Source organism: Acanthochromis polyacanthus, chromosome 20 (assembly GCF_021347895.1).
Source record: "Acanthochromis polyacanthus isolate Apoly-LR-REF ecotype Palm Island chromosome 20, KAUST_Apoly_ChrSc, whole genome shotgun sequence".
NCBI classification, from domain to species: domain Eukaryota; kingdom Metazoa; phylum Chordata; class Actinopteri; family Pomacentridae; genus Acanthochromis; species Acanthochromis polyacanthus.
The window spans coordinates 27320650-27346006 of NC_067132.1; the positions used below are offsets into that span (position 1 = coordinate 27320650).

At 38.1% G+C, this 25357-nt stretch overlaps 1 long non-coding RNA gene across 1 annotated transcript in view; it reads left to right on the plus strand.

The window, feature by feature from the left end:
- The window catches only part of LOC127531363 (uncharacterized), a 41000-nt gene extending 21270 nt beyond the window's left edge, over positions 1-19730 (plus strand). The window contains exons 2-4 of the long non-coding RNA XR_007938419.1: positions 17002-17182; positions 18016-18445; positions 18575-19730. This is a non-coding gene — a long non-coding RNA (uncharacterized LOC127531363). The remainder of the gene's footprint in view (positions 1-17001; positions 17183-18015; positions 18446-18574) is intronic.
- Positions 19731-25357: the final 5627 nt, after the last annotated feature.

Genomic DNA, 25357 nt, shown 5'->3' on the forward strand with positions numbered 1-25357 from the left:
GATTTATTCCAAACTGAAGGAACACTGAACCAGCATGGCTACCACAGCATGCTGCAGCAACATCCATCCAGTTTGCGTTTAGTTGGACTATAACTTATTTTTCAATAGAACAATGACCCCAAACACACCTACAGGCTGTGTAAGGACTGTCTGACCAAGAAGGAGAGTGATGGAGTGCTGCTTAGATCTGATGACCTGGCCTCCACAGTCACCTGACCTAAACCCAATAGAGATGGTTTGGGATGAAATGGACCACAGAGTGAAGGTAAAAGAACCAACAAGTGCTCAGCATCTCTGGGAACTCCTTCAAGACTGTTGGAAAACCACTTCAGGTGACGACCTCATGAAGCTCATGGAGAGAATGCCAAGAGTGTGCAAAGAAGTAATCAAAGCAAAGGGCGGCTATATTGAAGAATCTAAAATATAAAACATGTTTTGACGTATTTCACCTTTTTTTTTGTTTACTACATAATTCCATGTGTTCATTCATAGTTTTGATGCCTTTAGTGAGAATCTACAGTCATGAAAATAAAGGAAAAACCATGAAATGAGAAGGTGTGTCCAAACTTTTGACTGGTGGTGTATGTGCTGGAAGCAGCCCATGTTGCTGTGTCATTTTTAGCCTTTTCGAAAAGAATTGCTGCCCATGATGGAAAAGGTTCAAAACACAAAATCCCACCTAGCGGGTCATCTGCCCCGTTATCTAATATGATCTAATCTCCCGGTTTTCCTCCTCTGGCAGAGGACACATGGGCAGACAGCTAAACATGTCAGGGATATTGGATGTGTTATGGCGGTGTTTGCTAGAGGTGTCTTCCTCAACTTTGCCTCGGACTCTGATGAGCTGAGGGACCGCTATTCCCCAGGTGATTCTGCCTGAGATTAACTCTGCTGATTCCGACCGTGTCATTTCCTTGCGTGTGTGTTTAGCACCAGAACCAGTAATCTCACAAGAATTGGCAAGGTATTTCTTTTTTTTTCCTGTTTTGTTGGGGATATTGTTTTGTGCTGTATTCCACGAAAAGGAAAAAAAAATTGCAGTTCTACATTGTTTTTTCTGCCCGGATGCAATCTCCAGACTCGCTTCCTCAGAGTTTTTTTTTTTTTTTTTGCAAAGTAGCAATGACAAGTTTGAGGAGAGATAAGAGGTTTCACCAGCAATTGTGCTAAAACAAGGACGCAGCAGTGGAATATTCCATCTGAAGAACAGAGATTGAAGCGCTGCCTTGAATCTCTCGTCTCAATTATCTGTTGAATAGCAATGGCACTTTCATGTTTTTGTCGAGGGAAGACTGCAAGTCGTGAAGAGTATTAGCAGTTATAGATACTCACGGGCAAGATAAGACAAGTTTATTTGTATTGTGCTTTTCAACAAGGCAATTCAAATGCAGCTGAAATGAATCTGGAGTTGACCTGATTTACACCGGCCTTTTTTTTCCCTGAGATGTGGAGCACTGAAAGAAGGCCAACAGGCTATCAAATGAAGCATTCTGACTAATTTTCATATTTTTTTTGCCAGTTTCTATTTTCAAAATACATAGTCCTTGAGTATTTTCAGTGTGATTTCACCGCATTTTACTTTTAAGCTCTTATCTTAGGCATTATAAAAGCTAGTCATATGTGCTGTATCTTGATTTTCTTTTTCACAGCAGTCTAGGTTATCCCCATATTTACATTTTCATCAGTCGTTTGTATTATAATGCTTCCATTTTTTTCATATTAGCTTTTATATCAATCAAAAAACTGAATTTGAAACTGTTTATACTTCATTATTATTTCATCATAAAATGTTGGCAGCAGAGACATCATTTCATAATGGTGTTGGAAAAACTGTCAAAATCAAAACCATAATCATCGGAGACTGTTTGACTTTGAATTTGGGAAAAACACGAGCTTAGTGCCTCACGAAAACGACTTATTTTTTTTCACATAAGCATGCACATACAGTTGCCTACTGGCAGAGGCAACAAAACAGGGAAGTTCTTAACCCCAACTGGTCAAAAGAGGAAGGTCAAAAAAATGTATTGTGGAATAGTTGTAGTACCTGACTGCACCACCAGGTGGACCCTCTTGCAATACTTTTACTATGTTAAAAATAATCAGGGCAGCTCCATAATGTGCATTGTGAGAGAGCATTGTGGGGGTTTGGGTAGCAACGGGCACCATGACAAAGACTTAGGGGCAGTTAATGACTTCCTGCCACAGCTCGTGTGTTCAAGAGGACTCTAAAGACAGCAGTTATTTGCTGTATACAGACCCAAATAAGTGGTCAATCGAACTATGGGCAATTCCATCTTGGAGAACAGAGAGCATTGTGGGTGTTCAGCTAGAAACGGGTACAATGGCAAAGACTCCTGTAGCAGTTAATGCCTCCCAGTTAGAAAAGTCATAGGGTGACTAGCGGCTAAAGAAGCCAAGCAACGTTTACAGCCAATTTTGAATCTTTGATCCAAAACAGCTACATCCGTATTTGGAAAGTACCCATTGTTCATTCTTTTTAATAATTAGTGACCAATAATATGATTGACTATCGGTTAACAAAGTTGTTTGTACATGTTGATACAAAAAAATGCTTTAAGAACAATTTAGCTGTGAAGAAGGGATGTAAATTAAGATGTCCTTCTAGCTCTATGTATTAAATAAAAAGTTGATTATAAGGAGGTATTTTGCAAACTTCTATATTTCAATTCAAAGATCCATAAACTAAAAGAAAAAGAGAAAAAAACAAACTGTCTGGAGAGTCACTTTTGCAAGGTAAACACAACAAAGGCTGAGTCATGGGGCAGCACAAAGAACGGTGAACTGCAGCCTAACAAAAGATAATTAATTTCCCTTGAATGTTGCTGGTGTGATTAATTATTCAGCGAAACCTGGAGGCTGAAAAACATGATGATACACGTCTTTATATCACATAAATTATCCCTCAATCACCTCTGAACTGTGCAAGAATCGTTTGTATTGTGCTTTCGTTTTCTTTTTAAAAAGAAATTGGCCTGTTTTAGTTGACACCGTCCCAATTACAAGAAAAAAGGGCTTCTGAACAAAAGCCGCTTGTTAGCTGGACAGCATTCTGGTCACCTGTCTTCCTGCCAGGTGGTGATTGGAAAACATCTGCCTAGAATCTCCGTATCCTGAGCTAAGCATGATGGACCCGTCTGAGCTCCTCGCTGTAATTTACCTCCTCTGACAGTAAACTCATCGAGGTTTGAACACACCGCTCACCGTGATTGCTTTACTGCGATTCGCTCATAAAGTTAAAATCCCCCTCTGAGCCTCTGATGGATGGCTGGCATTATTTTTATCACTGTAACATAATCAGCCCGTGTGGCCGGTGTCTGTGCGGCGTGGAAGCTCGGTTAGCATTACTAAAAATACAAGCATGTAATATTTCATACCGCACACGTGAAATTGGAGGTGAAAGATCATTTGCTGTATTAAATATGTATGACTTATTGGGGATCTACTGCAGAGGAGAATCAGTCATGTGTCATATAAACAGGAGCATCCAGTTTGGAGAGGCACAATGTAAAAAAAGCTGGATTTTTGAAAACAATTTTATGCTTTTTGAAAGCTTTTTTTCATGTTTTGTTAAAAAAATATATTGTAATAATCACAGATAAGAAATAAGAGAATGAAAAATAAAATGAAATCATAATGAATAGGCTAAAACTGTAATCAAAAATCTGTATTTTCACAAATGCTAAATTGTTCTTTTACAACTTTTGACAGTCAGTTGAAACTTTCTTTTTTGCTAAATTTAGTTTAAAACATTATTTTACCTGTAATTTCCATGATTCAAAAGAAAAAATATAAATATACATATTCAGAATAAAAAATTGTAATTAATTAAATTTATGAATTTATGTTATTTTACAGACTTTTTTGTTCAATTATAGTTAATATCTAGTAAAACTAAATAAATAAATATGAATTTACATGTTGATAAAAACAAACAAACAAAAGAGAACAGTCCCAAACTCTAAATAATACCCACATTAAAAATCTGTATTTTTACAGACGATAAATTGCTCTTTTGCAACTTTTGACAGAACATTTACACTATTTTTACGTATTTAAATCAGTTTAAAATATCATTATTTTACCAGCAATTGCCAGTATTTGAAATCCAAAAATTCTGCGTATTAAGAATTGAAAAATGGTAATTTTTTTTCACTGTTATTCCACAGATTTTCCCTGTCTTTTTAAATTACAATTAACATCTAGTAAAATAAAAAAAATTACATGTTTACTGTAAAAAAAAAAAAGAAAAAACAGGTCCAAACTGTAATATAATGTCACATTAATATGTATTTTTACAAATAGTAATGTGTTCTTTCACAACTTTTGATGGTTAATTTAGAATTTTTTATTATATTTAATATGAAAAAATATAATTACTTTACAGATATTTGCCATTGCTTAAAAGAAATATAATGCATATTAAGAATCGCAAAAACAAAAAAAGAAAATCATTTTCAAATTGCACTATGTTGCTGTTTAAACAAGAAGAAATGCTAATATTATACTATAATTTATTTTTGAGAAAAAGATAAAAATGACTGTTTGAAAAATAGCAACAAAATAATTTGTAAAAATCTACAGGTAATATCTAATAAAGCCATCAAAAAAGCGTTGATTCATTTATTTAAAAAAAAAACAGGCCAAAATTGTAAATAATGCCCACATACATTAAAGATTTGTATTTTTACAAATGATTTACACATTTTTTTCATTGCATTGAACTTTTTAAAAGTAAAATGATAAAGTTTTAAAAAATGTTTGTTGTGGTATTTTACTGACTTTCTGTGTTTTTTTCACCCAATTATAGACAGCATCTCATGAATTCACAAAGAAAAATGTGAATTTGTGTGTTGATTGCAAAAAAACAAACAAAAACAACGATAACTTCCTCATTAAAATTTGTGTTTTAACAAACAGTAATTATTTTGATTTAGACCTAAAATTATTGTTTTTCAGGCATTCAAATGAGCCAAAAGATCTTATTTTACAGATATTTAAAAGAAGAAAAATACACATATTAAGGATTAATAAAATGCTTGTTCTTTGTTTTTTTTAAATTCTTTTACAGATTTTCCATGTTTAAACTACATATGAAATACAGTAAAAGCAGGAAATATCTTAATATTGTAGATACAATTAAGTAAAACTAGATACAATCTATTTTTTCATCTAGTTTTTAAATTACAGAATGTTTTTTATTGTGCAGCCAGCTACCTCACAGTAACTCTCATTATCAGAATGAAAACGAAATGTCAATATCGTGTCTCGGAACTTCTCTTAGATTTTATCTGGTGGACTTATTGTTTCTGCAATCTGTTTTTAATTTTATTTTTGCTAAGTGCCGTTTTGATAAGCCACATGTGGGTCATAACGCTCAAAATTAGGCTAATTTAAGATTCCTTCCCTCTGCCTCTAAAGCGAGGAAGGTATAACTAGAGGGCTCTAACAAATAAATTATGAAATGCCTGCAGTTTTTCTGATAGAGATCAAGCAGATACGATATTAAATCCTTCCCAAATTAGTGGCGGATGTATAATTCAGTAGGTGGTGAACATCAGCTGGGCTGAAAGCAGGCACTAATGAGATGTGGGCAAACTGCATCTGAGGTAACTGCCCTCCTCTGTCTGTCTCTGTCCCGCTCAGTCTTCCTCGCTCTCTTTAATGTCTGCCTCTCTCTCCGGTTTTTTGGCTGAATCCACCACCCCACAACACCCATAAACACAAATTTGCTGTAGGCCTTGTGCGCACGACAGAATGGGACGCTGAACACATGGCGTAGCACAACAAAGACAGGCAGTTTCATCAGAGACGGAGCCAAGCACAGTGCAGCAGACATTTTTTATTTTCTGTTGTTTTTTCATGAAACCTTGTGTTCTTTGCCATTTCCCAAGTTGTTGCGATATTACCAGATTAACCATCTGCAAAGGACATCCTGAATGATTGTGCAAACAATGTGTTTTGGCTCAGCACATACAACCAGAGATTTCTCCAGGAGTCTTTCTTTGCTCGTCACACGGCTGAAATAACCTTGGTTGAATGGTTGTCCGGGCGGATTTTGTGTGATGCAAGAGGCTCCATTCCATACGCAGCAAACTGCACCAATAAAGTTTTGCTCTGTAACGCAACACTGGTTTGTTGAACTCCCAGTGGTGCCTGTAAGTCATAAATTAAGTAAAAAGAAGTTTAAAATAACAGAGATTTACTGCATTCCCCTCCAAGAAACATCTTGAAATGCTTATTTACTATTAAATTACACTCTGAAAATGACAAAAAAGATGACTGACTTCGGGCTCGGTGATGTAGCTGTAAGAGTTGTCACAATGACGTGTTTCATTTTCAGTTGATATTGGTAATACTACATGTTTTTAATAGAGACCACCCTCAGCAGACTTTAATTAATATTTAACCACACAAACTAGAAAAGCACTCGGAGAGCACAGTATTCTGCCAAGGCTGCTCAGTCGAATCATTTCCAACAGCTGAAGTCTTTAATAAAAAATTAAGTTGCGCTGAGCACAGGTGTGTGTTTTGCATGTGTACGTTATGTACGGATACTGAATCGACCTAAATATGTAGCGGGCGGCGGGAACTCATTGGACTCAGAAACACACAGCAAATGAGCTGCAATCTTTCATACTACAAAATAGTGAGTTGAGAGGCTCCACCTTGTGGTGCAATCAGGTACTACAGCGAATGTACAAAACATTTTCTAAAATCTTGAACATTCCTTGTTGAACTGTTTGTGCATCCTGATGAATTTTGGGTGTTTCAAGAGGTTTTATTAGACTTTTTATTTTTGCTTTGTAGTGTTATTTCGCTCTGCCAAATTACATTAAAGAGCCAGTATACACCAACATGAAATCAGTGAGTGCTGCCAAAACAGCAACTCCTTATAGAGTTTCAGGCTTCCAACCAGATTATAAAAACCTGGTTGCAAGGTTTGCCCTGGGAGAATTAGCGAGGTTGAGGACTACTTTGGACGAGAAGGGCTTTGCTAGCAGTTGGGGTTCCAGTTTATCCCAAAAGCCGATGGACGGGGTTGAGGTCGGGGCAGTGTGAAGTCGAGTCGAGTTCTTCTACACCAAAACAGCAAAAAACACATCTTAAAAGAGCTGCCTTTGTTGCCATTTGTGGCATTTGCTGCATGCACTTCGAAGCACATTGACTTCATGTGTCATAAAACTTGTTTTACTATATATACTGTGTACACTTTATGTCCTTCCACTTATTGTGAGAAAGAGCCCCAGCCCAAAAGCTCACAGTGTATTAGAGCTTTTTGTAGCATGGACCACAAGCTAATAGACAAAGAAAAAAAATCATATTCCTGATATGTATCCCAATTTAACCCCAGTGCAGTTTGTCTTTGGCATTGATTTTGAGTAAATGGTCCTTTTGTTTGGAACGTAGAGTTTTGGATATCTGCCAAGTCCAACCCTTTGCCTCCATTGACTTTTCCTGAAAGCGACTTAGCTATAAGTACCAAACCCCATCCGGCCTCACTTCAGAAATGTGTGTGATTTGTCTGCGAGTACGTTTTGTTCGGCGAATGATCCACAGTGCAACGTATCCTTTTATTGCAGCTCACTGACATTGAGTTTCTTTCTCGACAAATTTAATCAGCTGCGCCGTCATTGTCAAACATTTCCCCACACAAAGGCCTCCTCAACATAATAGTGACACATCACAATAAAGTTTCATATTGTTATCTCTATATACAAAGGCTACTGGGTATTATTGTGTGTACTGTGTAGGCTTGAACTTTCCTTTTCAAAACAAGTGCCATTCATCGCCCACTGCTCCGCTAAAGGTCAAGATCCGCATTATTCTGTGACCCCATACTAAAAGAACTGAGAGCATTAATTAAATTCCGTCCTTGTATTGATGATTTCCAAGAATCTGGACTGACATTGACCCTGTTGCACCATAAACTTAGAGAATAATGCCATTTTTGTAGTTCTAACCATCATTTATATCAGATTAAATAACCGTGTACGCAGAAATAATACCATTTGTAAAAAGATGTCATTATACAACAGATAATACAGTAAAAATCCTACTAGTAAATGACAGACAGGTTGCAAAAGAGCCAAAAGCTTAGGCAGATTTAAACGCCAATAATGGGAAAATGGTAGTTCCACATACAATAAATGTTTTACAACCTCTACAAACTACTCTACGAATCTACTCCTGAAAGATGTTCCACCATGCTGAATGTATCTTTCAACAATTTAATGTAAACTTTCACCTCTGCCATTTCTGAGCCAAGCTGCTATAATTTTACAGATCAAACCTGTTATATTTTCCTATAATTTGTTTCCATACTAGTCTCTACTATACTACATAAACACAGCCTGCAGTGAAGAAGAAAAATTCCGGATTATTTTGTCGAGTAGCTGCTGGCCGAAGCTAAGCGAATTGTTGCTTCGTAGTTGTGACAGGAAGTGTACAATTTTCATTTTTAACCTTAATTTTTCAAAAAAAAAAATACAGAAAAGGGGATTTTGAGATACTATTTTGAGCTAAGATTTGGGTAATTTTACCCACAGTTTGGCACATTAGACATGACGACTTCAAGAACCACCAGAAAGTTAAAAATATGATTTATTTAGTTATTATAGTTAGAATTTTGGCACTTTTTAAAGATAACATGCCCATTAAACATGCTGGAGGGCTACAAAGCATAAATTAAAAGATAATGCACCAACAATGTCACAATAATCTTGAATTAATGCATAAAATATGCCTACGTGTGCAGCCACAGCATGTAGTAGTGGTCAAATCTGAACCAGGATATTGGTCCGTAAACTGTAATGGACATTTATAGCATAAAGATTGGAAAATGACGGTATTTGTACATGCTACCATGTTCCCAAAGTTAAAAATGTCGGCATTACTGATGGTAAAAATATCCCAAACAATATAAATATCCAGAATTTACCTTCAGTGTTTAGTATATGGTTACTGGAAAAAGCTCTTGACTCGCTTTAAACATCAGTGAAAGTTGCTACTGTGGAATTAAAGTATCAACTGCAAGGGCAGAAACACAAAAGAATCCACTGTCTGCAGATAAGAAATAAATCTACCTTGACCTTCGTCTTAAATACACAAAACCTAGACGTCTCAAACTTTCGTTATCAGTCATTTTTGGCGAGGCCGGCTGTTACAGATTGTTCTACCAGAAGTTGAAGAGACCTGGGAAGCTTTTAAAAACCGTTATCAACTTCACATCCTCTTTGCTCTTGCCGGCCGGAGTTTCGGTCATGAAACGAAATCGCCTCCGCACAGAAATAGAAAACATAGGATTTTAGTGGGCTGTTGACGTTCCCTTAGCGAGGGAAGTTCAGCCGCGGCCAAACTCTTCTCAGCCAACGAGCCCATCGACTGTCCACATGTCAGCCAGAGGTCCCCGGCCTCTCAGCTCTGTAGGACGTGTTGACTTGCTGTTCGCTGAGCTCCCGGTGAGGAGTCATGGGGACTGTGCAGGAAAGAGAGGCACTTCAGGAGTTGGAAATTGCCAAAAATTTAATTACAGCCACTATCGGCATCAAATGGTGAAAGAAGGCGACACTGGGAAGTGTGGTTTTATCTTTAAAATGCTGTTTTCTGCAGACTGTGGGCACACGGCAGGTTTTGCTCTAGTTTTCCCTCTTGGTTGAAGGGTTTCTAAGAAGCGCACAATCTGTAAAAATAGCCCCTGAAAAGCACGAGGCTGGTCGTGCGCCCCGGGGAAACGTATTAACAATTAACTTTAGCAACTGTTGCAGAAATGATCACCTTAAGGGGCCATATGGGTGCACGAGGAGGAGGCAGCTGCGGAGCTTAGCCAAGTACATTTACCTCAGTCACTGTACTCAGATAAATATTTAAGCACCTCTTACTTTGCTCGACTATTTCCATATTCAGCAACTTTTAGATCTCACTCCTGCAGTTAAGGCTGCACACAGAAGGAAGCCAGTGAAGTCTGCATATGAGCTGCCTATAGTTATTTAACAGCAGCATGCTAACAAATGCTGCAAAATTAAGACGCTTAACTGCATCCTTAAGGGTAATAAGCAGTTTGTGCTGCAGGATCTGCCTTCTCCTGTCATCTGTGCTCGGTAAAAGACAGTAAAAGTCCAAACTAAACAGCACACATGGCATAATTAGCGGATTAGCTGAGACGTCCTGTCAAATAAAACAGACAGCGCAGTGTGGCGGCCATGTTGGGGAACATTAAACAGCAAAATCCACAAACACTGCTCTCATTTCTCTGCAGAAAACCGTCTGAATGCACAAACAGTTAAACACTGAGCTAATGACAAAAAAAAGTGCACAAGCAGATGCATTAACTCGGCACTCAGCCTTCAAAGTTGTCCTGCATGAATATGTAATATCCTGTAAGCGGTCACTGTCATCGGCGACCTTTAGAGGTAAACACACGGCCACTTTTAACAGAATTTAATAGCTTTAATGGTGAGAAAACAACAAGAAAATGTGTTATTTACTGCTCTTAAGACCTGCTTATAGGGAACACTGCAGGAGCGCCGCTGGAGTGGAGTATATTTGTCTTCAGCGCTGCAATTAAGTACAGTTTTGAAAGTTCTTCTCGTCTCAGCCTCTCAAAGCTTCACTGCATCGTTTTTCAGCTATAGCATAGAAGTTTAAGCATTTTAAAGTATATAATGAGCTGATAAAGCCGCATTGTTTGTCGTTTAAGCACCAACATTTGTGCAATAGTAACAGTGAAGGAAGGCAATCAGATTAGTTCTGCTGTTCGATACGAAAATAAATATTTCACGACGAATCTCAACAAAAGAATCTGCCTGATGTATTTTACTTCAACATTGAGTTTGAATCTTTACTTAACAGGCAGGTTCAGCAAAATGAATCCGTTTTAAGGTAATATTTCTGCTCCGTAAAGGACGACATTGATCAAAAACGGCTCCTCTGCCTTGCAGTTGTTTCATATTTGTCATTCCATTTAAACCAAAGCTTTGTATGATGAGCACAAAACCTGCACAGCAAAAAAAATAAATATTTCAGATGCTTTAACCATCATTACATCATATTAGCCGAGATAGAAAAATGATGTGACACCAATTAACACTGCCACCAAAAGAAGGTTTCAAAATCGTGATTCAGTCGCTTAAAAAAGAAAAACACAATCATGAACCTGTTTTTCATAAGATGAAACACAGCCGTCATAGGTGAAATCTTAGACAGCTACGATTTTCCTGTATTGTGATTCTCTATAAATAACTTTGTAAAGTACATACAAGTGTAATTATCCAAACTTTTACCAAAAAAAAAACAAAAAAATTGGAGAAATGATGCATTCAGACTTGCACTAGGAAGCCCGACGATCAATTTTAATAAAATCTATGAATGCAACATCTAATAATACAGCATGGGTGTATATTTTAAGACTTTAATTTTATTAATTATTTTTTGCTTCTTTTTTACATTCAGAAGCAACAGCTGTCTGTACTGAAGCAAGAAACTGCAACAATGTAAGTTGTCAATAATTTCTTTCCAGCCTCATGTATTGAAATGTAAAATATCTTCACCAGACACAGTCTAAAAGTTGAAATTTCTGCTATTATGTAAACACATTCTTTCTGGCAAACCTTTAAAATTCAACACAATCGCTTTGCTCCTATAAATAATGTCAGTGTTAAATCCACACTTCAGCTTAGAGCGTTGTTCTGAAAAGGTAAACCTGTTCAATTATTGCCAGGTGCTTTGGGATTTTACCATTTTCTTATTTTACCCTCACTCTGAAAAACCAAACATCAGCTTGTTCCTGCCGCTGTTCTTCGTGACTTCTCAAAGCGGGTGTCGGAAACCGTCCTCGAACTGAGAGGTCACGGGTTTTCATCACTCCCGACAGACAATACGCTCAGCAAACGGGCCTCCATTCTGTCACCGTGTCCTTGAACGAGCCTCCCAACCTCCTGCCTCACTCACTGCGAGCGGCTGTGAATATGAGCGTCAGCTAAACGCCGTGAATGCTAATGCAAACCATTTCCCCTCAAACATCAGACGCAGCAGAAAATGATGAAATTGTACTTTGCGGTGGCAATATTTTAGAGCCTCTTATTATGTGTTTAGGACCTGAACACTATTTTTTCCTGCTTTGAAACGCAGGAATTTACATGAAAACGATTGTGATTAGCATTTGGCAAATTGGCGAGCGATCTTCATTACCCGTGCCAATAAATAGTAATCTTATTTTATTTTATTCACACTCGGATATTTTACAATTAGAACACTCGGTAAGGCATCTAATTGCCCCGTGTTTTGATTTGAAATGAGTCAGATGCATCACAAATTTAGAGTGCCTGGCTGAGTGCTTGGGCTTATCACAGGGCTGCCTGCTTGGTTTATTGCGATGCATTCCCTCACCATCCATCACCTTTTAGCACCACTGATTATCCTGGCAAAAGATAATTACACGGCATGGCGTTGCACTGCAGAGAGGAGCACTAACGCTTATCTGACCACCTGAACAACAACTCTGGGAGGAGAGGGTGAAACAAGCGTGCGGGTCTGACCTGGACATTACCGCCGGGTGCACATTCGGGCAAATGTGCAGGAACCGTGCTGCAGGAAAACATGCAAATGAGGATCCTAATAACAACTGAGCGGCTCATAACCAGAAAATGTTCCGCACATATGCACAGGCTATGCTTTCTGTTTAAAAGCATGTACAGTAAGAAAAACAAGTATTTAAAAGCTGCATTATGTGAGTTTTTGGCCACTTGGAGCAAAAGAAATGCAGAAAAATGCATAAAGTGACGCAATAAAGACATGAAACATTAGAAAAACCTCACAAATCGAAATGCAAATTGACAAAAACAACACACAAAATGGCAAAAATGAGACAAACAAGATTCAAAACAGCAATAAAACACACAATAAACGCAAATCAAAACACTAAAAGAGAAAAAAAAGAAGACACAACACCACAAACCAGACAAAATAACAGATGCAAAGACACAAAACAACAGAAACACAGCCACAAATTCAGGCACAAAACACATTGATCAAAACACTACTGACAACAAAAACGTAGCACGAAAACAAAAAACGAGACTCCAAACAAGACACAAAACAAAAAACAAACAGAAAACAGCACAAACCGATGCAAACGAGACAAACAATGACAAAAAGCTGTCTGAAAACACACAAGTCAAAACACTAAACAATAAAAACAGAAGAAAACACAAAATGACAAAATGTGGAATAAAAAACACAAGTCAAACACAAAACAAACATGAGGCTCAAAGCGACACAGACAAGACACAAAATGACAAAAACGTGGAATAAAACAACACAAACTGGACACAAAATAACAAAAATAAGACACACAAAAACATAAAACCACTTACAAGACTTAAAAATAGCCAAACACACTTATCACAACACTAAATGACAAATCAGACTTTAAATGAGACAAAAAACGGCAAAAAACAAATCTAAAACAACACAAATGAGACACAAAATTACAAAAAAACAGAAATCAACACAAAACAACACAAAATGACAAAAACTGATTGAAAACACACAAGTCAAAACACAAAACAAGAAAAATGTGACAAAAACAAAAAAAGACAAACAAAACCACAAAACCATGGAATAAAGCAACATTAATCAAACACAAAACAACAAAAAATGTGACAGGAAACTATACAAAACAACAAGAAGCAGACACAACATGACAAAAACAAGACAGAAAACAACACAAATGACACAAACAAGACTTACACTCAACAAAAATATAAACGCAACACTTTTCTTTTTGCTCCCATTTTTTATTAGATGAACTCAAAGATCTAAAACTTTTTCCACATACACAATATCACCATTTCTCTCAAATATTGTTCACAAATCTGTCTAAATCTGTGATAGTGAGCATTTCTCCTTTGCTGAGATAATCCATCCCACCTCACAGGTGTGCCATATCAAGATGCTGATTAGACACCATGATTAGTGCACAGGTGTGCCTTAGACTGCCCACAATAAAAGGACACTCTGAAAGGTGCAGTTTTGTTTTATTGGGGGGTCCACTCCTCTTCAATGGCTGTGTGAAGTCGCTGGATATTGGCGGGAACTGGTACACGCTGTCGTATACGCCGATCCAGAGCATCCCAAACATGCTCAATGGGTGACATGTCCGGTGAGTATGCTGGCCAAGCAAGAACTGGGACGTTTTCAGCTTCCAAGAATTGTGTACTGATCCTTGCACCATGGGGCCGTACCTTATCCTGCTGCAACATGAGGTGATGTTCTTGGATGTATGGCATAACAACTGGACTCAGAATCTCGTCACGGTGTCTCTGTGCATTCAAAATGCCATCAATAAAATGCACCTGTGTTCTTCGTCCATAACAGACGCCTGCCCATACCATAACCCCACCGCCACCATGGGCCACTCCATCCACAACACTGACATCAGAAAACCGCTCACCCACACGACGCCACACACGCTGTCTGCCATCTGCCCTGAACAGTGTAAACCGGCACTCATCCGTGAAGAGAACATCTCTCCAACGTGCCAGACGCCATCCAATGTGAGCATTTGCCCACTCAAGTCGGTTACAATGACGAACTGGAGTCAGGTGGAGACCCCGATGAGGACGACGAGCATGCAGATGAGCTTCCCTGTGACGGTTTCTGACAGTTTGTGCAGAAATTCTTTGGTTCTGCAAACCGATTGTGTCAGCAGCTGTCTGAGTGGCTGGTCTCAGACCATCTTGGAGGGGAACATGCTGGATGTGGAGGTCCTGGGCTGGTGTGGTTACACGTGGTCTGAGGTTGTGAGGCTGGTTGGATGTACTGCCAAATTCTCTGAAACGCCTTTGGAGACGGCTTATGGTAGAGAAATGAACATTCAATACACCAGCAACAGCTCTGGTTGACATTCCTGCTGTCAGCATGCCAATTGCACGCTCCCTCAAATCTTGCCACATCTGTGGCATTGTGCTGTGTGATGAAACTGCACCTTTCAGAGCTATATCTTATCCTTTCAGAGCACCTATCCCAGATTTAGACAGATTTGTGAACAATATTTGAGTGAAATGGTGATATTGTGTATGTGGAAAAAGTTTTAGATCTTTGAGTTCATCTCATAAAAAATGAGAGCAAAAACAAAAGTGTTGTTTATATTTTTGTTGAGTGTACAAGGACAAAAACAACAAAAATGAGGAATAAAGCAGCACAAACCAGACACAAAACAACAAAAATAAGATGCTCAAAAACATAAATCCAGACATACAAAAACAAAACACACAAATTGGAGCACTGAATGACAAAAACGAGACTCCAAATGAGACGCAAAACGACAAGAAACAAACAGAAAGCAACACAAATAAGACACACGACAAAACCTGACTGAAAACACACAAGTCAAAACACAAAACGACACAAACAGGACAAATACAACAAAAGTGAGACACAAAACGACACGATAAAAAACAACACAAAACAACACTAACTGATCAATTGATTTTGAAGAGAAGCTAAACTTTTATTTCACAGCATGTAAACTCCAATCGCCAAACAAAAACAACAAAACAGTAAACGGGAACACAAACTGCACAACAAACTGTGACTACACAAAAACAACCTCCACCTCCACTTCACCTTTACTCAGGGACTAAGTTGCAGTTGTGTTTTTGTTTTTTCCTTTCAGCGGTTGGTCTGAAACTAAACAGTGTGTTTGTGTGTGTGGGTCCACGTATGTGTGTGTAATTATGGCGGGTGCCTCGGTGGCGGTGGTCTTGTCTCATTACCGTCGAGGCGGGGCGTCCGCTGCTTTCAGAGAACAGCGTGGCGCCCGCTGCCTCCAGCCGTCAGCATGGATGCAGGAGTGTCCAGTGGACTCCTCTGTACCTGAAGACCTGCTGCTAAGTTGATGCTAATGCGTCGCACCGCCCACTAGTAAGGCCTCCTCTCTTTACCTTTGCTGTGCAGAAAGTGGTGCACTCACCTGGCCGGGCCTATTATTCCCATCGCCTGTAATTCCCTCTCTGGCTGAGCATTGTTTTCGCACCTCGCTACAGGAGTTGTCATCTCCAGTAGATAATAATAACACCAATCTTGAGGATAGTTTCTTTTTCTTTGACTCAGGAGGATGTTCCACTGCCACAGCTCAGGTTGTACAGAGCTGCACTTTGACTAAAATAAACAAAATAGTAAATATCTGGCAGCAACGGTGCCACAAAACATATATTTAAATAGTCTAAGGTTGGAAAGCTGTAAAAAAATATAATATAATGGAAAATAGCTGTAATATAATGATGTTTTATGCTAATTTAAAGACAGTAAAATAGTGTCATTTTATGGCCAAAAACTTGTAACTGAGCAAACTGTTTAAAATTTGTTGTTGCTGATTATTATTATTATTATTATTAGTAGTAGTAGTATATATGATTAATACAGATTAATAGATATGAAAGACAGGAACACCTGTCCAGTTGGAGAGTCATCACAATAAATAATAATACCTATTATTATTTATTATTACTTATTATCAAAAATTACTATTTATCAATATTATTATATTACTAATTATTTATCATTTATAATAATAAATTATTATTATTAAATTGTCTACAGTTTTGGTTTGTTTTTTTGTAAGTTAAATTAACTTCTGTAAATATCTGTGATGTAAGAAAACAATGGTTAAAAATGCCAACTTTTTTAAATTATGCAATAATTGAGACTTATATTGAAATATACATACATTGTCTGGAAATGACAGAAATAATACATAATAATGTCATTTCTTTTTTGCAAGTTAAAACATAATAATAATAATAATAATAATAATAAGTTTAGACTTGTTTTCTACAGTTACTGTGTAAATAATACTGTTTCATCTGTGATTTTATTAGATAATATCAGTAATTTCACAACACTGGGAAAACATCTTTTTGTTCTTTTCCCAAAAGGTATAAAATGTGGGGGTTTTTTTGTTTTGTTGTTTGTTTTTTGCAGTCTACAGTGGAGTGGAAACTGTTCTGGACGATGCCACTGGAACTCCTGATTCTGCATCGGGGATGTTGAACGGCGCACTCGGGTGTGTTTCTGAGACCCCGTTCTCACCTCTGGACCACATCTGGCACCTCCAGCCAGAGCTCCAGAGGTGTCTGTACTTGCTCAGTGGTAATTGCTAATGGTAATTACCAACCTTCTCCCTGAACCAGGAGCCTCATATAAATAAATGACTGCTTTACCATTTTCAGTTCTGAACCTACAAGACTATTCATCATAGATAAATAAGTATATATAAAATAATGGCGTTTTTGGCTGATTTTAATACAATATGAAATAGTGGAATATTACACAAATGACCACATGTAGAAATATGAATTTTGAACTTGTACTTTATGTAGTTTGGTCTGTTTTTTACAGTTAATGTGCAAATTGTATTTTGTGTTTTCTTTGTGATTTTACCAGGTGTTATCTATAATTTTACAAAACAAGGAAAATTCGTAATATAATTCAAAACACTTAAAATGTTTCAATTGCTAATATGCAGAAAACATCTTTAAAATAATATTTTTTGAAAATTTCAAGACAGTGAAATACGTAGAGTCATTTTATGGTAAAATGATGTGAACAAAATATTTAAAATATGAAAATGTATAAATACAGATTTCTAATGGAGACATTTCATTTTTTACTTATTTTTTTCCCTTTCTTTTTGGTACAATTTGATCTAATCAAAATTTATTTTGCTCATTTAAAGGGAGTAAAATACTGTGAATTTACCATCAAAAGTAGTAAACAAAAGAATTACCATTTGTAAAAATACAGATTTTTTTTAAAATGTAGCCACAAATTACAGTTTAGGCTTGTTCTTTGAACAGTTAACATGTAAATAATACTGTTTTATCTGTGATTTTATGATATATTCCATTATCCATTATCTGGAATTTTACAAAACAGGAGGAAAAAAAGGTATAAAATGTGTTATTTTTTGTTTGTTTTGTTGTTTGTTTTTTGCAGTCTACAGTGGAGTAGAAGCTGTTCTGGACGATGCCACTGGAACTCCTGATTCTGCATCGGGGATGTTGAACGGCGCACTCGGGCGTGTTTCTGAGACCCCGTTCTCACCTCTGGACCACATCTGGCACCTCCAGCCAGAGCTCCAGAGGTGTCTGTACTTGCTCAGTGGTAATTGCTAATGGTAATTACCAACCTTCTCCCTGAACCAGGAGCCTCATATAAATAAATGACCGGCGTGGCGGGCATGGCAGTTTCCCAGCAGCGCCCTGTATCTCTAACGCTGTCCTTCACCCTAATTCCACCGCCGGGACCTCGACTGGATCTCAGGTTCTCCGGCTCGCAGACCGCACCTATTATCTTCAACTGCTGAGGCTATTAACCAATGCACTCGTGTGCTGTATGGCGGCTCTCTTATTAGTCTGGCCTGGTGGTAAGTCGGTTCTCCCCCAAGTTTCGCTCCCCATCATTTACTCCGAAGCCTCACATGGGTTGATACCTCCTGACCCCCCCCCCCCCCCCTTCTTTTTTTCCCCCTGCTTTTTTTGAAACTCCTTTTCAGAAGCCGAGCCTCTCAAGTCGGTTCTTTGAGCCTCGACGCCACACTCCCACCACCGATGGTCCATCTGCTGAGATTGAGGACTCCTCTCTGCATGACTAGCTTCCCCTCCGGGCGCTCTCTCACCGAGGCCACCTGCACGGTTCACACAGAAAATGGCTGAAATGGCTGGAGCGAGATTTTGCCTCCAGTGCAAATCCTCCCCTCCCTTCCCCACCCGCCGCCTCAACATCTAAGTTGGAGGCGAGTTGACTTCTTGAGACCGCAGGGATTCGCCGCTGCCTCCTACTGAGTCGATGCGAGTGGCAGTGCAGGGGAAAGGAAGGTGGAGGGAAACAGTATGTGATAGTAAGTGAACTCGAGTCTTCCCTAATTAGGCGCCAGGCCTTCATTCAGCACATTTATGGTCTAATAAAGCATGGAGGGTGTGCGGTGCGCTGTGATTAAACAGACGTTTGCTTTAATACGCGGCGGCTGGAGCAGTACGTAGGGGCTGGTTCTGGATGCGTGCCACAGACGTGAGCGGCCCTCTGCTCGTCTTCTGGACTAATTATCCCGATGTTCTCCTGATTTTTTTTAAGCCCTCGACAGACAGGCGAACGGCAGGACGAGGGAGGCCCAAGCGAAGCCGAGGCAGCCGCTGAAATTGTCAAAATCACTTAATCCATCTCCCGAGCATGCTAATGTAATTGCTTTTTGATTAATTGCACCGGTGGAAAAAATAAAAAATAATAAAAAAAATATTGGAGCTGGCTTGTTGTTGTTGTTGTCAGATTACAGCTTCCTCAGAGTGATTGGTTGTAAACATATCCCTTCATTCTACATTTTTAATGAGACAGCCCGCTTGAAATCTTCGTGAAATGTCACTTTCAATAATTACGTTCTGGAGTTCATCCGAATGTTGGCACGAGGAGTTTGACCCCCTTCGTCGGAAATACTCCAAAATTCTGTCGCTGGAACTTCACAGCAAACTTCAAGTTAAAGTCAGAAGCGGTAATTACACGGAAAAGAGATGAGTCGTGTCGGTGAGACGCCACTGAAAGCAGCACGGCCTTTTCACAGAAGATGTTCTGACACATCACAGCAGGAAATATGCAAGTATACGGCAAGAAATACGCTTAATGACGGCTGATTGAGCTGTTCTGAAGCATTTTATTAGCAATTTTATTTTATATAAGTTTTGGTGGCTTTAACCCATGTTTGTTCATTTTTGTTGGCCATTTTGTAAAAACCACTACAGTTTTACAAGTCTGGAGGCATATTAACTATCATTCCAGGCAGTATTTGGTTTCATAATGATTCATGAGTTTGTCAAAGAATAATGCATATTTATTATTTTGTCCTTTGAATTTCAAAAATTGACCAGCAAGATTTGAAAGACGTGTTGTCTTTCATTTAAAAAAGCATGTTGTCTTTAATTTTAAAAGATAATCACCAAAATTACACCATTTACCACAGCCAGAAACCATTAAAACGTAAAAAAACAAACAAACAAGGATTTTCAACTTTCCCATGGAACTGTGAACTAATCACGAAAGACAAAAGGTTTGTGGGGCAAAATTAACCAAATCTTCACTTATTGTGATATTTTATGAAATCACAATATTCAATGTATTATAGTTCAATTGTTCTTTACAAGGATATTTAATTTTTTAACATTTTTTTCATTCTTTTGTTACAGCTTCGATCTAATTAAAAGTTATTTTGTTGTTTACTAGATATTATCTGTCATTTAACAGCTTTGAGAAATTTATGATTTAATCCTTAATATACATAATTGTCTGTTAAATAATGCCAAATATCTGTAAAACAATAATGCTTTTTTTCAATTTTAAAGACAGTAAAATATTGTGAATTCACTGTCAAATATTGGAAACAAAATAATCACCATTTGTAAAAATATTTATTTATTTATGTAGCCACTTTTTACAGTTTAGGCTTGTTTTGTTTTTTTTACAGTTAACATTTAAATATTAATGTTTTATCAGTGATTTTACCAGATATCAGTAATTTCACACAACTGGAAAAATATTTTTTTTTCTAATTTAAAGAGAGTAAAATATTGTAAATTTACAGAAACAAAACAATTAGTGCAAAATACAGTTTGACTTGAAAAATAGTGACATTATTCAAAGTTTCGACATGCTTTTAAACATACCTTAAATAAATTCATATTTTTTATGTGATTTTACTAGATATTGTCCGCAATTTCACAAAACAGGGAAAACTACGATATCTAAAAAAGAAAAAAGCCTAAAACAATTTTTGCAGCCATTATTTACAGTTTAAGCTTTTTTTTTCAGTTAACATGTAAATATTAATGTTTTGTGTATGATTTTAATAGATATGATCAGTAATTTTACAAAACTGGGAAAATATCTATAAAACATAGTTTTCCTTTTTCAAAAGGTATAAAATGTGTTTTTGTTGTGTTTTTTTGTTCTTACAGTCTACAGTGGAGTGGAAGCTGTTTTGGACAATGCCACTGGAACTACTGATTCTACACATTTCTGCAACCTCATTCTCACCTCTGGATCACATCTGGCTCCTCCAGCCAGAGCTCAAGACGTAACTTTACTATTATGACAATTTCCGATCAAACTAGCCCTGATCCTTCATGACTTTATGGCAGGTATTAGTAATTCCTGCGAGTACAACTGCATTAGAAACATGCAGAACTTTGACACCACACTGGCAGTTCTTAATACCGAACAGTTCTGTGAAGAGGCTCTGCAGTTCCTTCACATTCAAACTCACCGACAGCTGCAGTCCTCTGAGGTTTAGGAGTGGAAACGTCGAGCGTTTAAATGCAGCAAAGATGCAGAGTTAACTGTGCCTCTGACGGATGGAGCTGAGGCGAGTCTCCGGTTCTCAGAGGGAAGCTGCCCATCTTTTGTGGCGACAGAGACTGCAGGCGACTTTAGCCAGATGCAGAGCTCGACGACTAAAGGAAAGTTAATAGCTTGGCCTCCCTCTGACGAACAGCAGCGGAGGGAAAAAGAGCAGAGAGCGACGACGATGCAATGTGGTAAGGGTCCATTAGCATTCCTGCTCTCAACCTGACACTGACAGCTGACACTGACCCAGTGTCCAAGGTGAGCAGGAGACATGGCACAGGAAGCAGAAACCCCCCAGAGGCAAACCACCCTGTGTTTTCTGTGCTGTTCTCCGTTTCCTTTGTGGTCGCAGTCGAGTGGATTCTAAATGTCACAGTTCTGTGACACATGTAGATGACTTTGACCCCGTTACACCCCAGCCATGCCTTTTCCCTTTTGTCACTTAAAGCCGCACAGAAGAGCGAGGAGTTATAAAAAGAATTGCTTCTCTTATCAGCGGAAATCACAAAGGGGAGTTCAGCTGAAAAAGATGTCGCCTGATTTATGCCCTGTTGAGCTGCAACGAGGAATATTACATTAATCACTGAGTAACGAGTTTGAGTAGTTTTTTTTTAAGGCAAACACTGTGATTCAAGCTTCTTAAATGTGATATTTTTTGGTGCCTTTCCTCCTTTATGACATTAAACCGAATAACTTTGTGTTGTGGACAAAACAAGAGATTTTACTGTGTTATTTCCGGCTTCTGGAAGCACAGATTTTTGTCCATTTTCTGCCATTTTATACACCAAACACATTTGATTAATGGAGGAAATAATCGTCAGAAGAATCGATAATGAAAACAATCATTAGTTGCAGCCCTGTGCTTGGAAAAATGAAGCTTGTGGGAACAACTACCACGCTAGTACATCAATAGAAGATTCAGAATATATCACTGTTTCCACCGTGCTACTGACAAATGTAGTTTCAATAGTCCAGTTTGTCACTTAACTAACAAGAAGAATCAGTTTTCGCGAACAGTTATGGCACACGGTGCAGAAAAAGTCACTATAGATCAAATATCTGTCAAAAAACTCGTAGTTTGTCATTGGCAAAACCAGACATTTGTTGTCTTTTGGTTCCCAGAAACATTACTTGACATTTTTCATCATTTTCTGATAATTTATAGACCAAACAACGAATCGATTAACTGAAAAAAAAAATCATCAACAGATTAACCGACAATAAAAATTAATTTGCCCAGTGTGGCAGCCGAACTTGGATAACGGTTCATCAAGAGAATACTGGAAAATAAACTGAAAAATAAAGTCAATTTTACAGAAATATTTCTACCATTAACTATAACAGCTTAAAGCAGCCAGTTATCTATATTTTATATCCAACTTTATCTTTTTTCTTTGATGTAATTTTCTACACATCAAAACACAAAAGAGCAGAATAAACTTCAGATGTTTGCCAAATCCAACGAAGAACAAAGTCTGTTTCATGTGCATTTGGAATTTGCCTCAGTTGTAATCAACATGTCTCCTTCTGCAATTTTTCCAATCAAGACGAGATTCGCTGTAATGCCTTCAAAGACTTGGCAGGCGGTGACGGACATCTGGGCCCGAACAGCAGGCAACCTCTACCTAAACAAAAAGCATGCGAATAATTATGTTAGTACACAGATTCATATGCTTCCCACTGCAAACATATTGTGATTATCTCTCCATCTCCCCGTGCAACTTTCAGATATGGTTTGAATTAGTGACTCCACCAGTCACGCAGCGGGGTGAGGGAAAAGAGGGACGGTGGGAGAAGCGTTAAGTTTTAATTGGTCTTGCAGTGCTGAGCTGAGGTGGCTTCGGTAGACGAGGATCCCCCTCTGAAATTGCACAGAGAAAGAAAAACTCCCCAAAAATATGTTCAGGTCACCGGCTCAATCCCCGCAAAAGCCAGTGAGTTCATTTGACAAGGCGCTGACCCTTTCCTTTTGCAGCTCACTCCTTGAATACAACCCCGCGTGAGACTCTGCTGCTATATTTAAATGCTCGCATTTTGTGCTTTTTCGACAGTTATTTCCTCATTTATTGCTCCACAGTGACATTTTGTGCACCATGTGCCAAAGCCAGTTAATTAAGTGATAAACTGCAGTTGGCGTCACGGCTTTAAATACATTTCTCAGTGATGTGGTTAGTAACTGTGCTACATTCAGAATCAAATAACGTCCTAATCTCTTATCGATCGAGTAGTTGTTCAAACGAGCTACATTTTCCTCAGTATTTTTTGAAGTGACAAGCACAGTGGAGCTATCAAAGTGATCTAAAGCTGCCACTAATGATTATTTCACTGTTGATTAACCCAGTGATGATTTTCACAAGAAATAAAATACAGGAGGTCCTCGGTTTACAGCGTCCTCGATCTATGGCGTTCGTCAATAGGTGAGAACTGCTTACAGGTGGGTTGTCGGATTATGATGTACGGTGTTTTGTCGTTACATCAGAACTGGTTATGTGGAACTAGCTAGTGAGCGTCGCAGATGAATATGTCGTCACGTGGCGCTATAAGATGGCTTTGTTTACATTCGCTGGTTGTACGCCACAATGGATTGTTCTACATTCGCTAACTTTTTGCTCTTCATTATGGCTCCCAAGCGTAAATCTCTTCTGATGGCAGCGCTTCAAAGAAAAGGAAAGTAATCACCATGGAAGTTAAATTAGATCAAATAAAATGTTCAAGTTGTAAAAACAGTGCAGCACATTCTGTTATCTTCTTGTAAAATGATTCCCACATGCATAAAAGTCGTTGGCATTCATGACTTTTCCGAAGAACTGATCAATATCGCGATGCATGATGGCTTTGTTTACACTTTACTGACTTACATCGATCCATAGAAATGGAACTCCAACATAAGTTGAGGACCCCTGTAGTTGATCAGAAAATGGTGGAAAATGATGATCAATGGTCCAAAACTGCAGGATGACGTCCTCAAATGTCCAGTCTGAAGATACTCAATCTAATGTTATGAAAGGAGAAAATAAACCAGGAAATAGTTATACTTAAGACACTGGATATAGAGAATTTTTACATTTTTTCTGAAAAACAAAATTTTCTCAAACTAATTTGAGTATTATTAAATTGCAAATTCATTTTATTTTTGACTAAGCTGTACTTGGTTCTATAATGATATCACCACCATGCACGCACATAAATGAACGTTAATCCTTGGTTAGTCTGCAAACACTAACTAGCAGCTTGCCTAGGGCTAACTAATAGTTAGCTGCTTGTTTCTCACCATCCATAGGCAGCAAATTAATACAATAAATAGCTTCTGATGCTTGTTGGTGTAGCTTAGCTTGCTATATCTTTGTTGTTGAAAAGCTTGTCTTAATGTACAGTAACTGCTAGCTTAGCTTGCTACACTTTCCTAGTAGCTCAACACTGAGATATAGCAGCTGAATGAGTTATTCCAAAAAACAAAAACATAAAATTGTTCACACTTCAGAGATAATGGTCAAGATCTGAGCTGATTTTGACGAGAAAACAGGCCTAAAGTCTACAGCCATGATAGCTTTTCTGTGAGGCTGGTGACCTGAGCTAAAGGCTGCATCAATGCTACATCTCGCATGCTTGTAGCACCAATGCTAACATGCTAATAGGACTGCCTCAATTAAGTGGCATAATCAATGACAAAGATGCTAAAAATGTCTTTAATGGGATACAGTTCATTAGAATAAACTAAATTAATTAGCATGCAAGCATTTGTTTATTCGAGGTAAACAAAGCACAGCTGAGGCTAGTATTTCATAATAAACCAAAATACGGAACAAACTAAAAGAATATGGCCCTATAAAAGTAGTGGAGGGACAGCTAAGGGATCCCTAGTGATGGCATGTCCATTCATAGTTGTGTTACAGTCATAGTGGTGCTACAGAAAAACAAGCTAAGGTACAGGACTCATCCTCTGGGGACC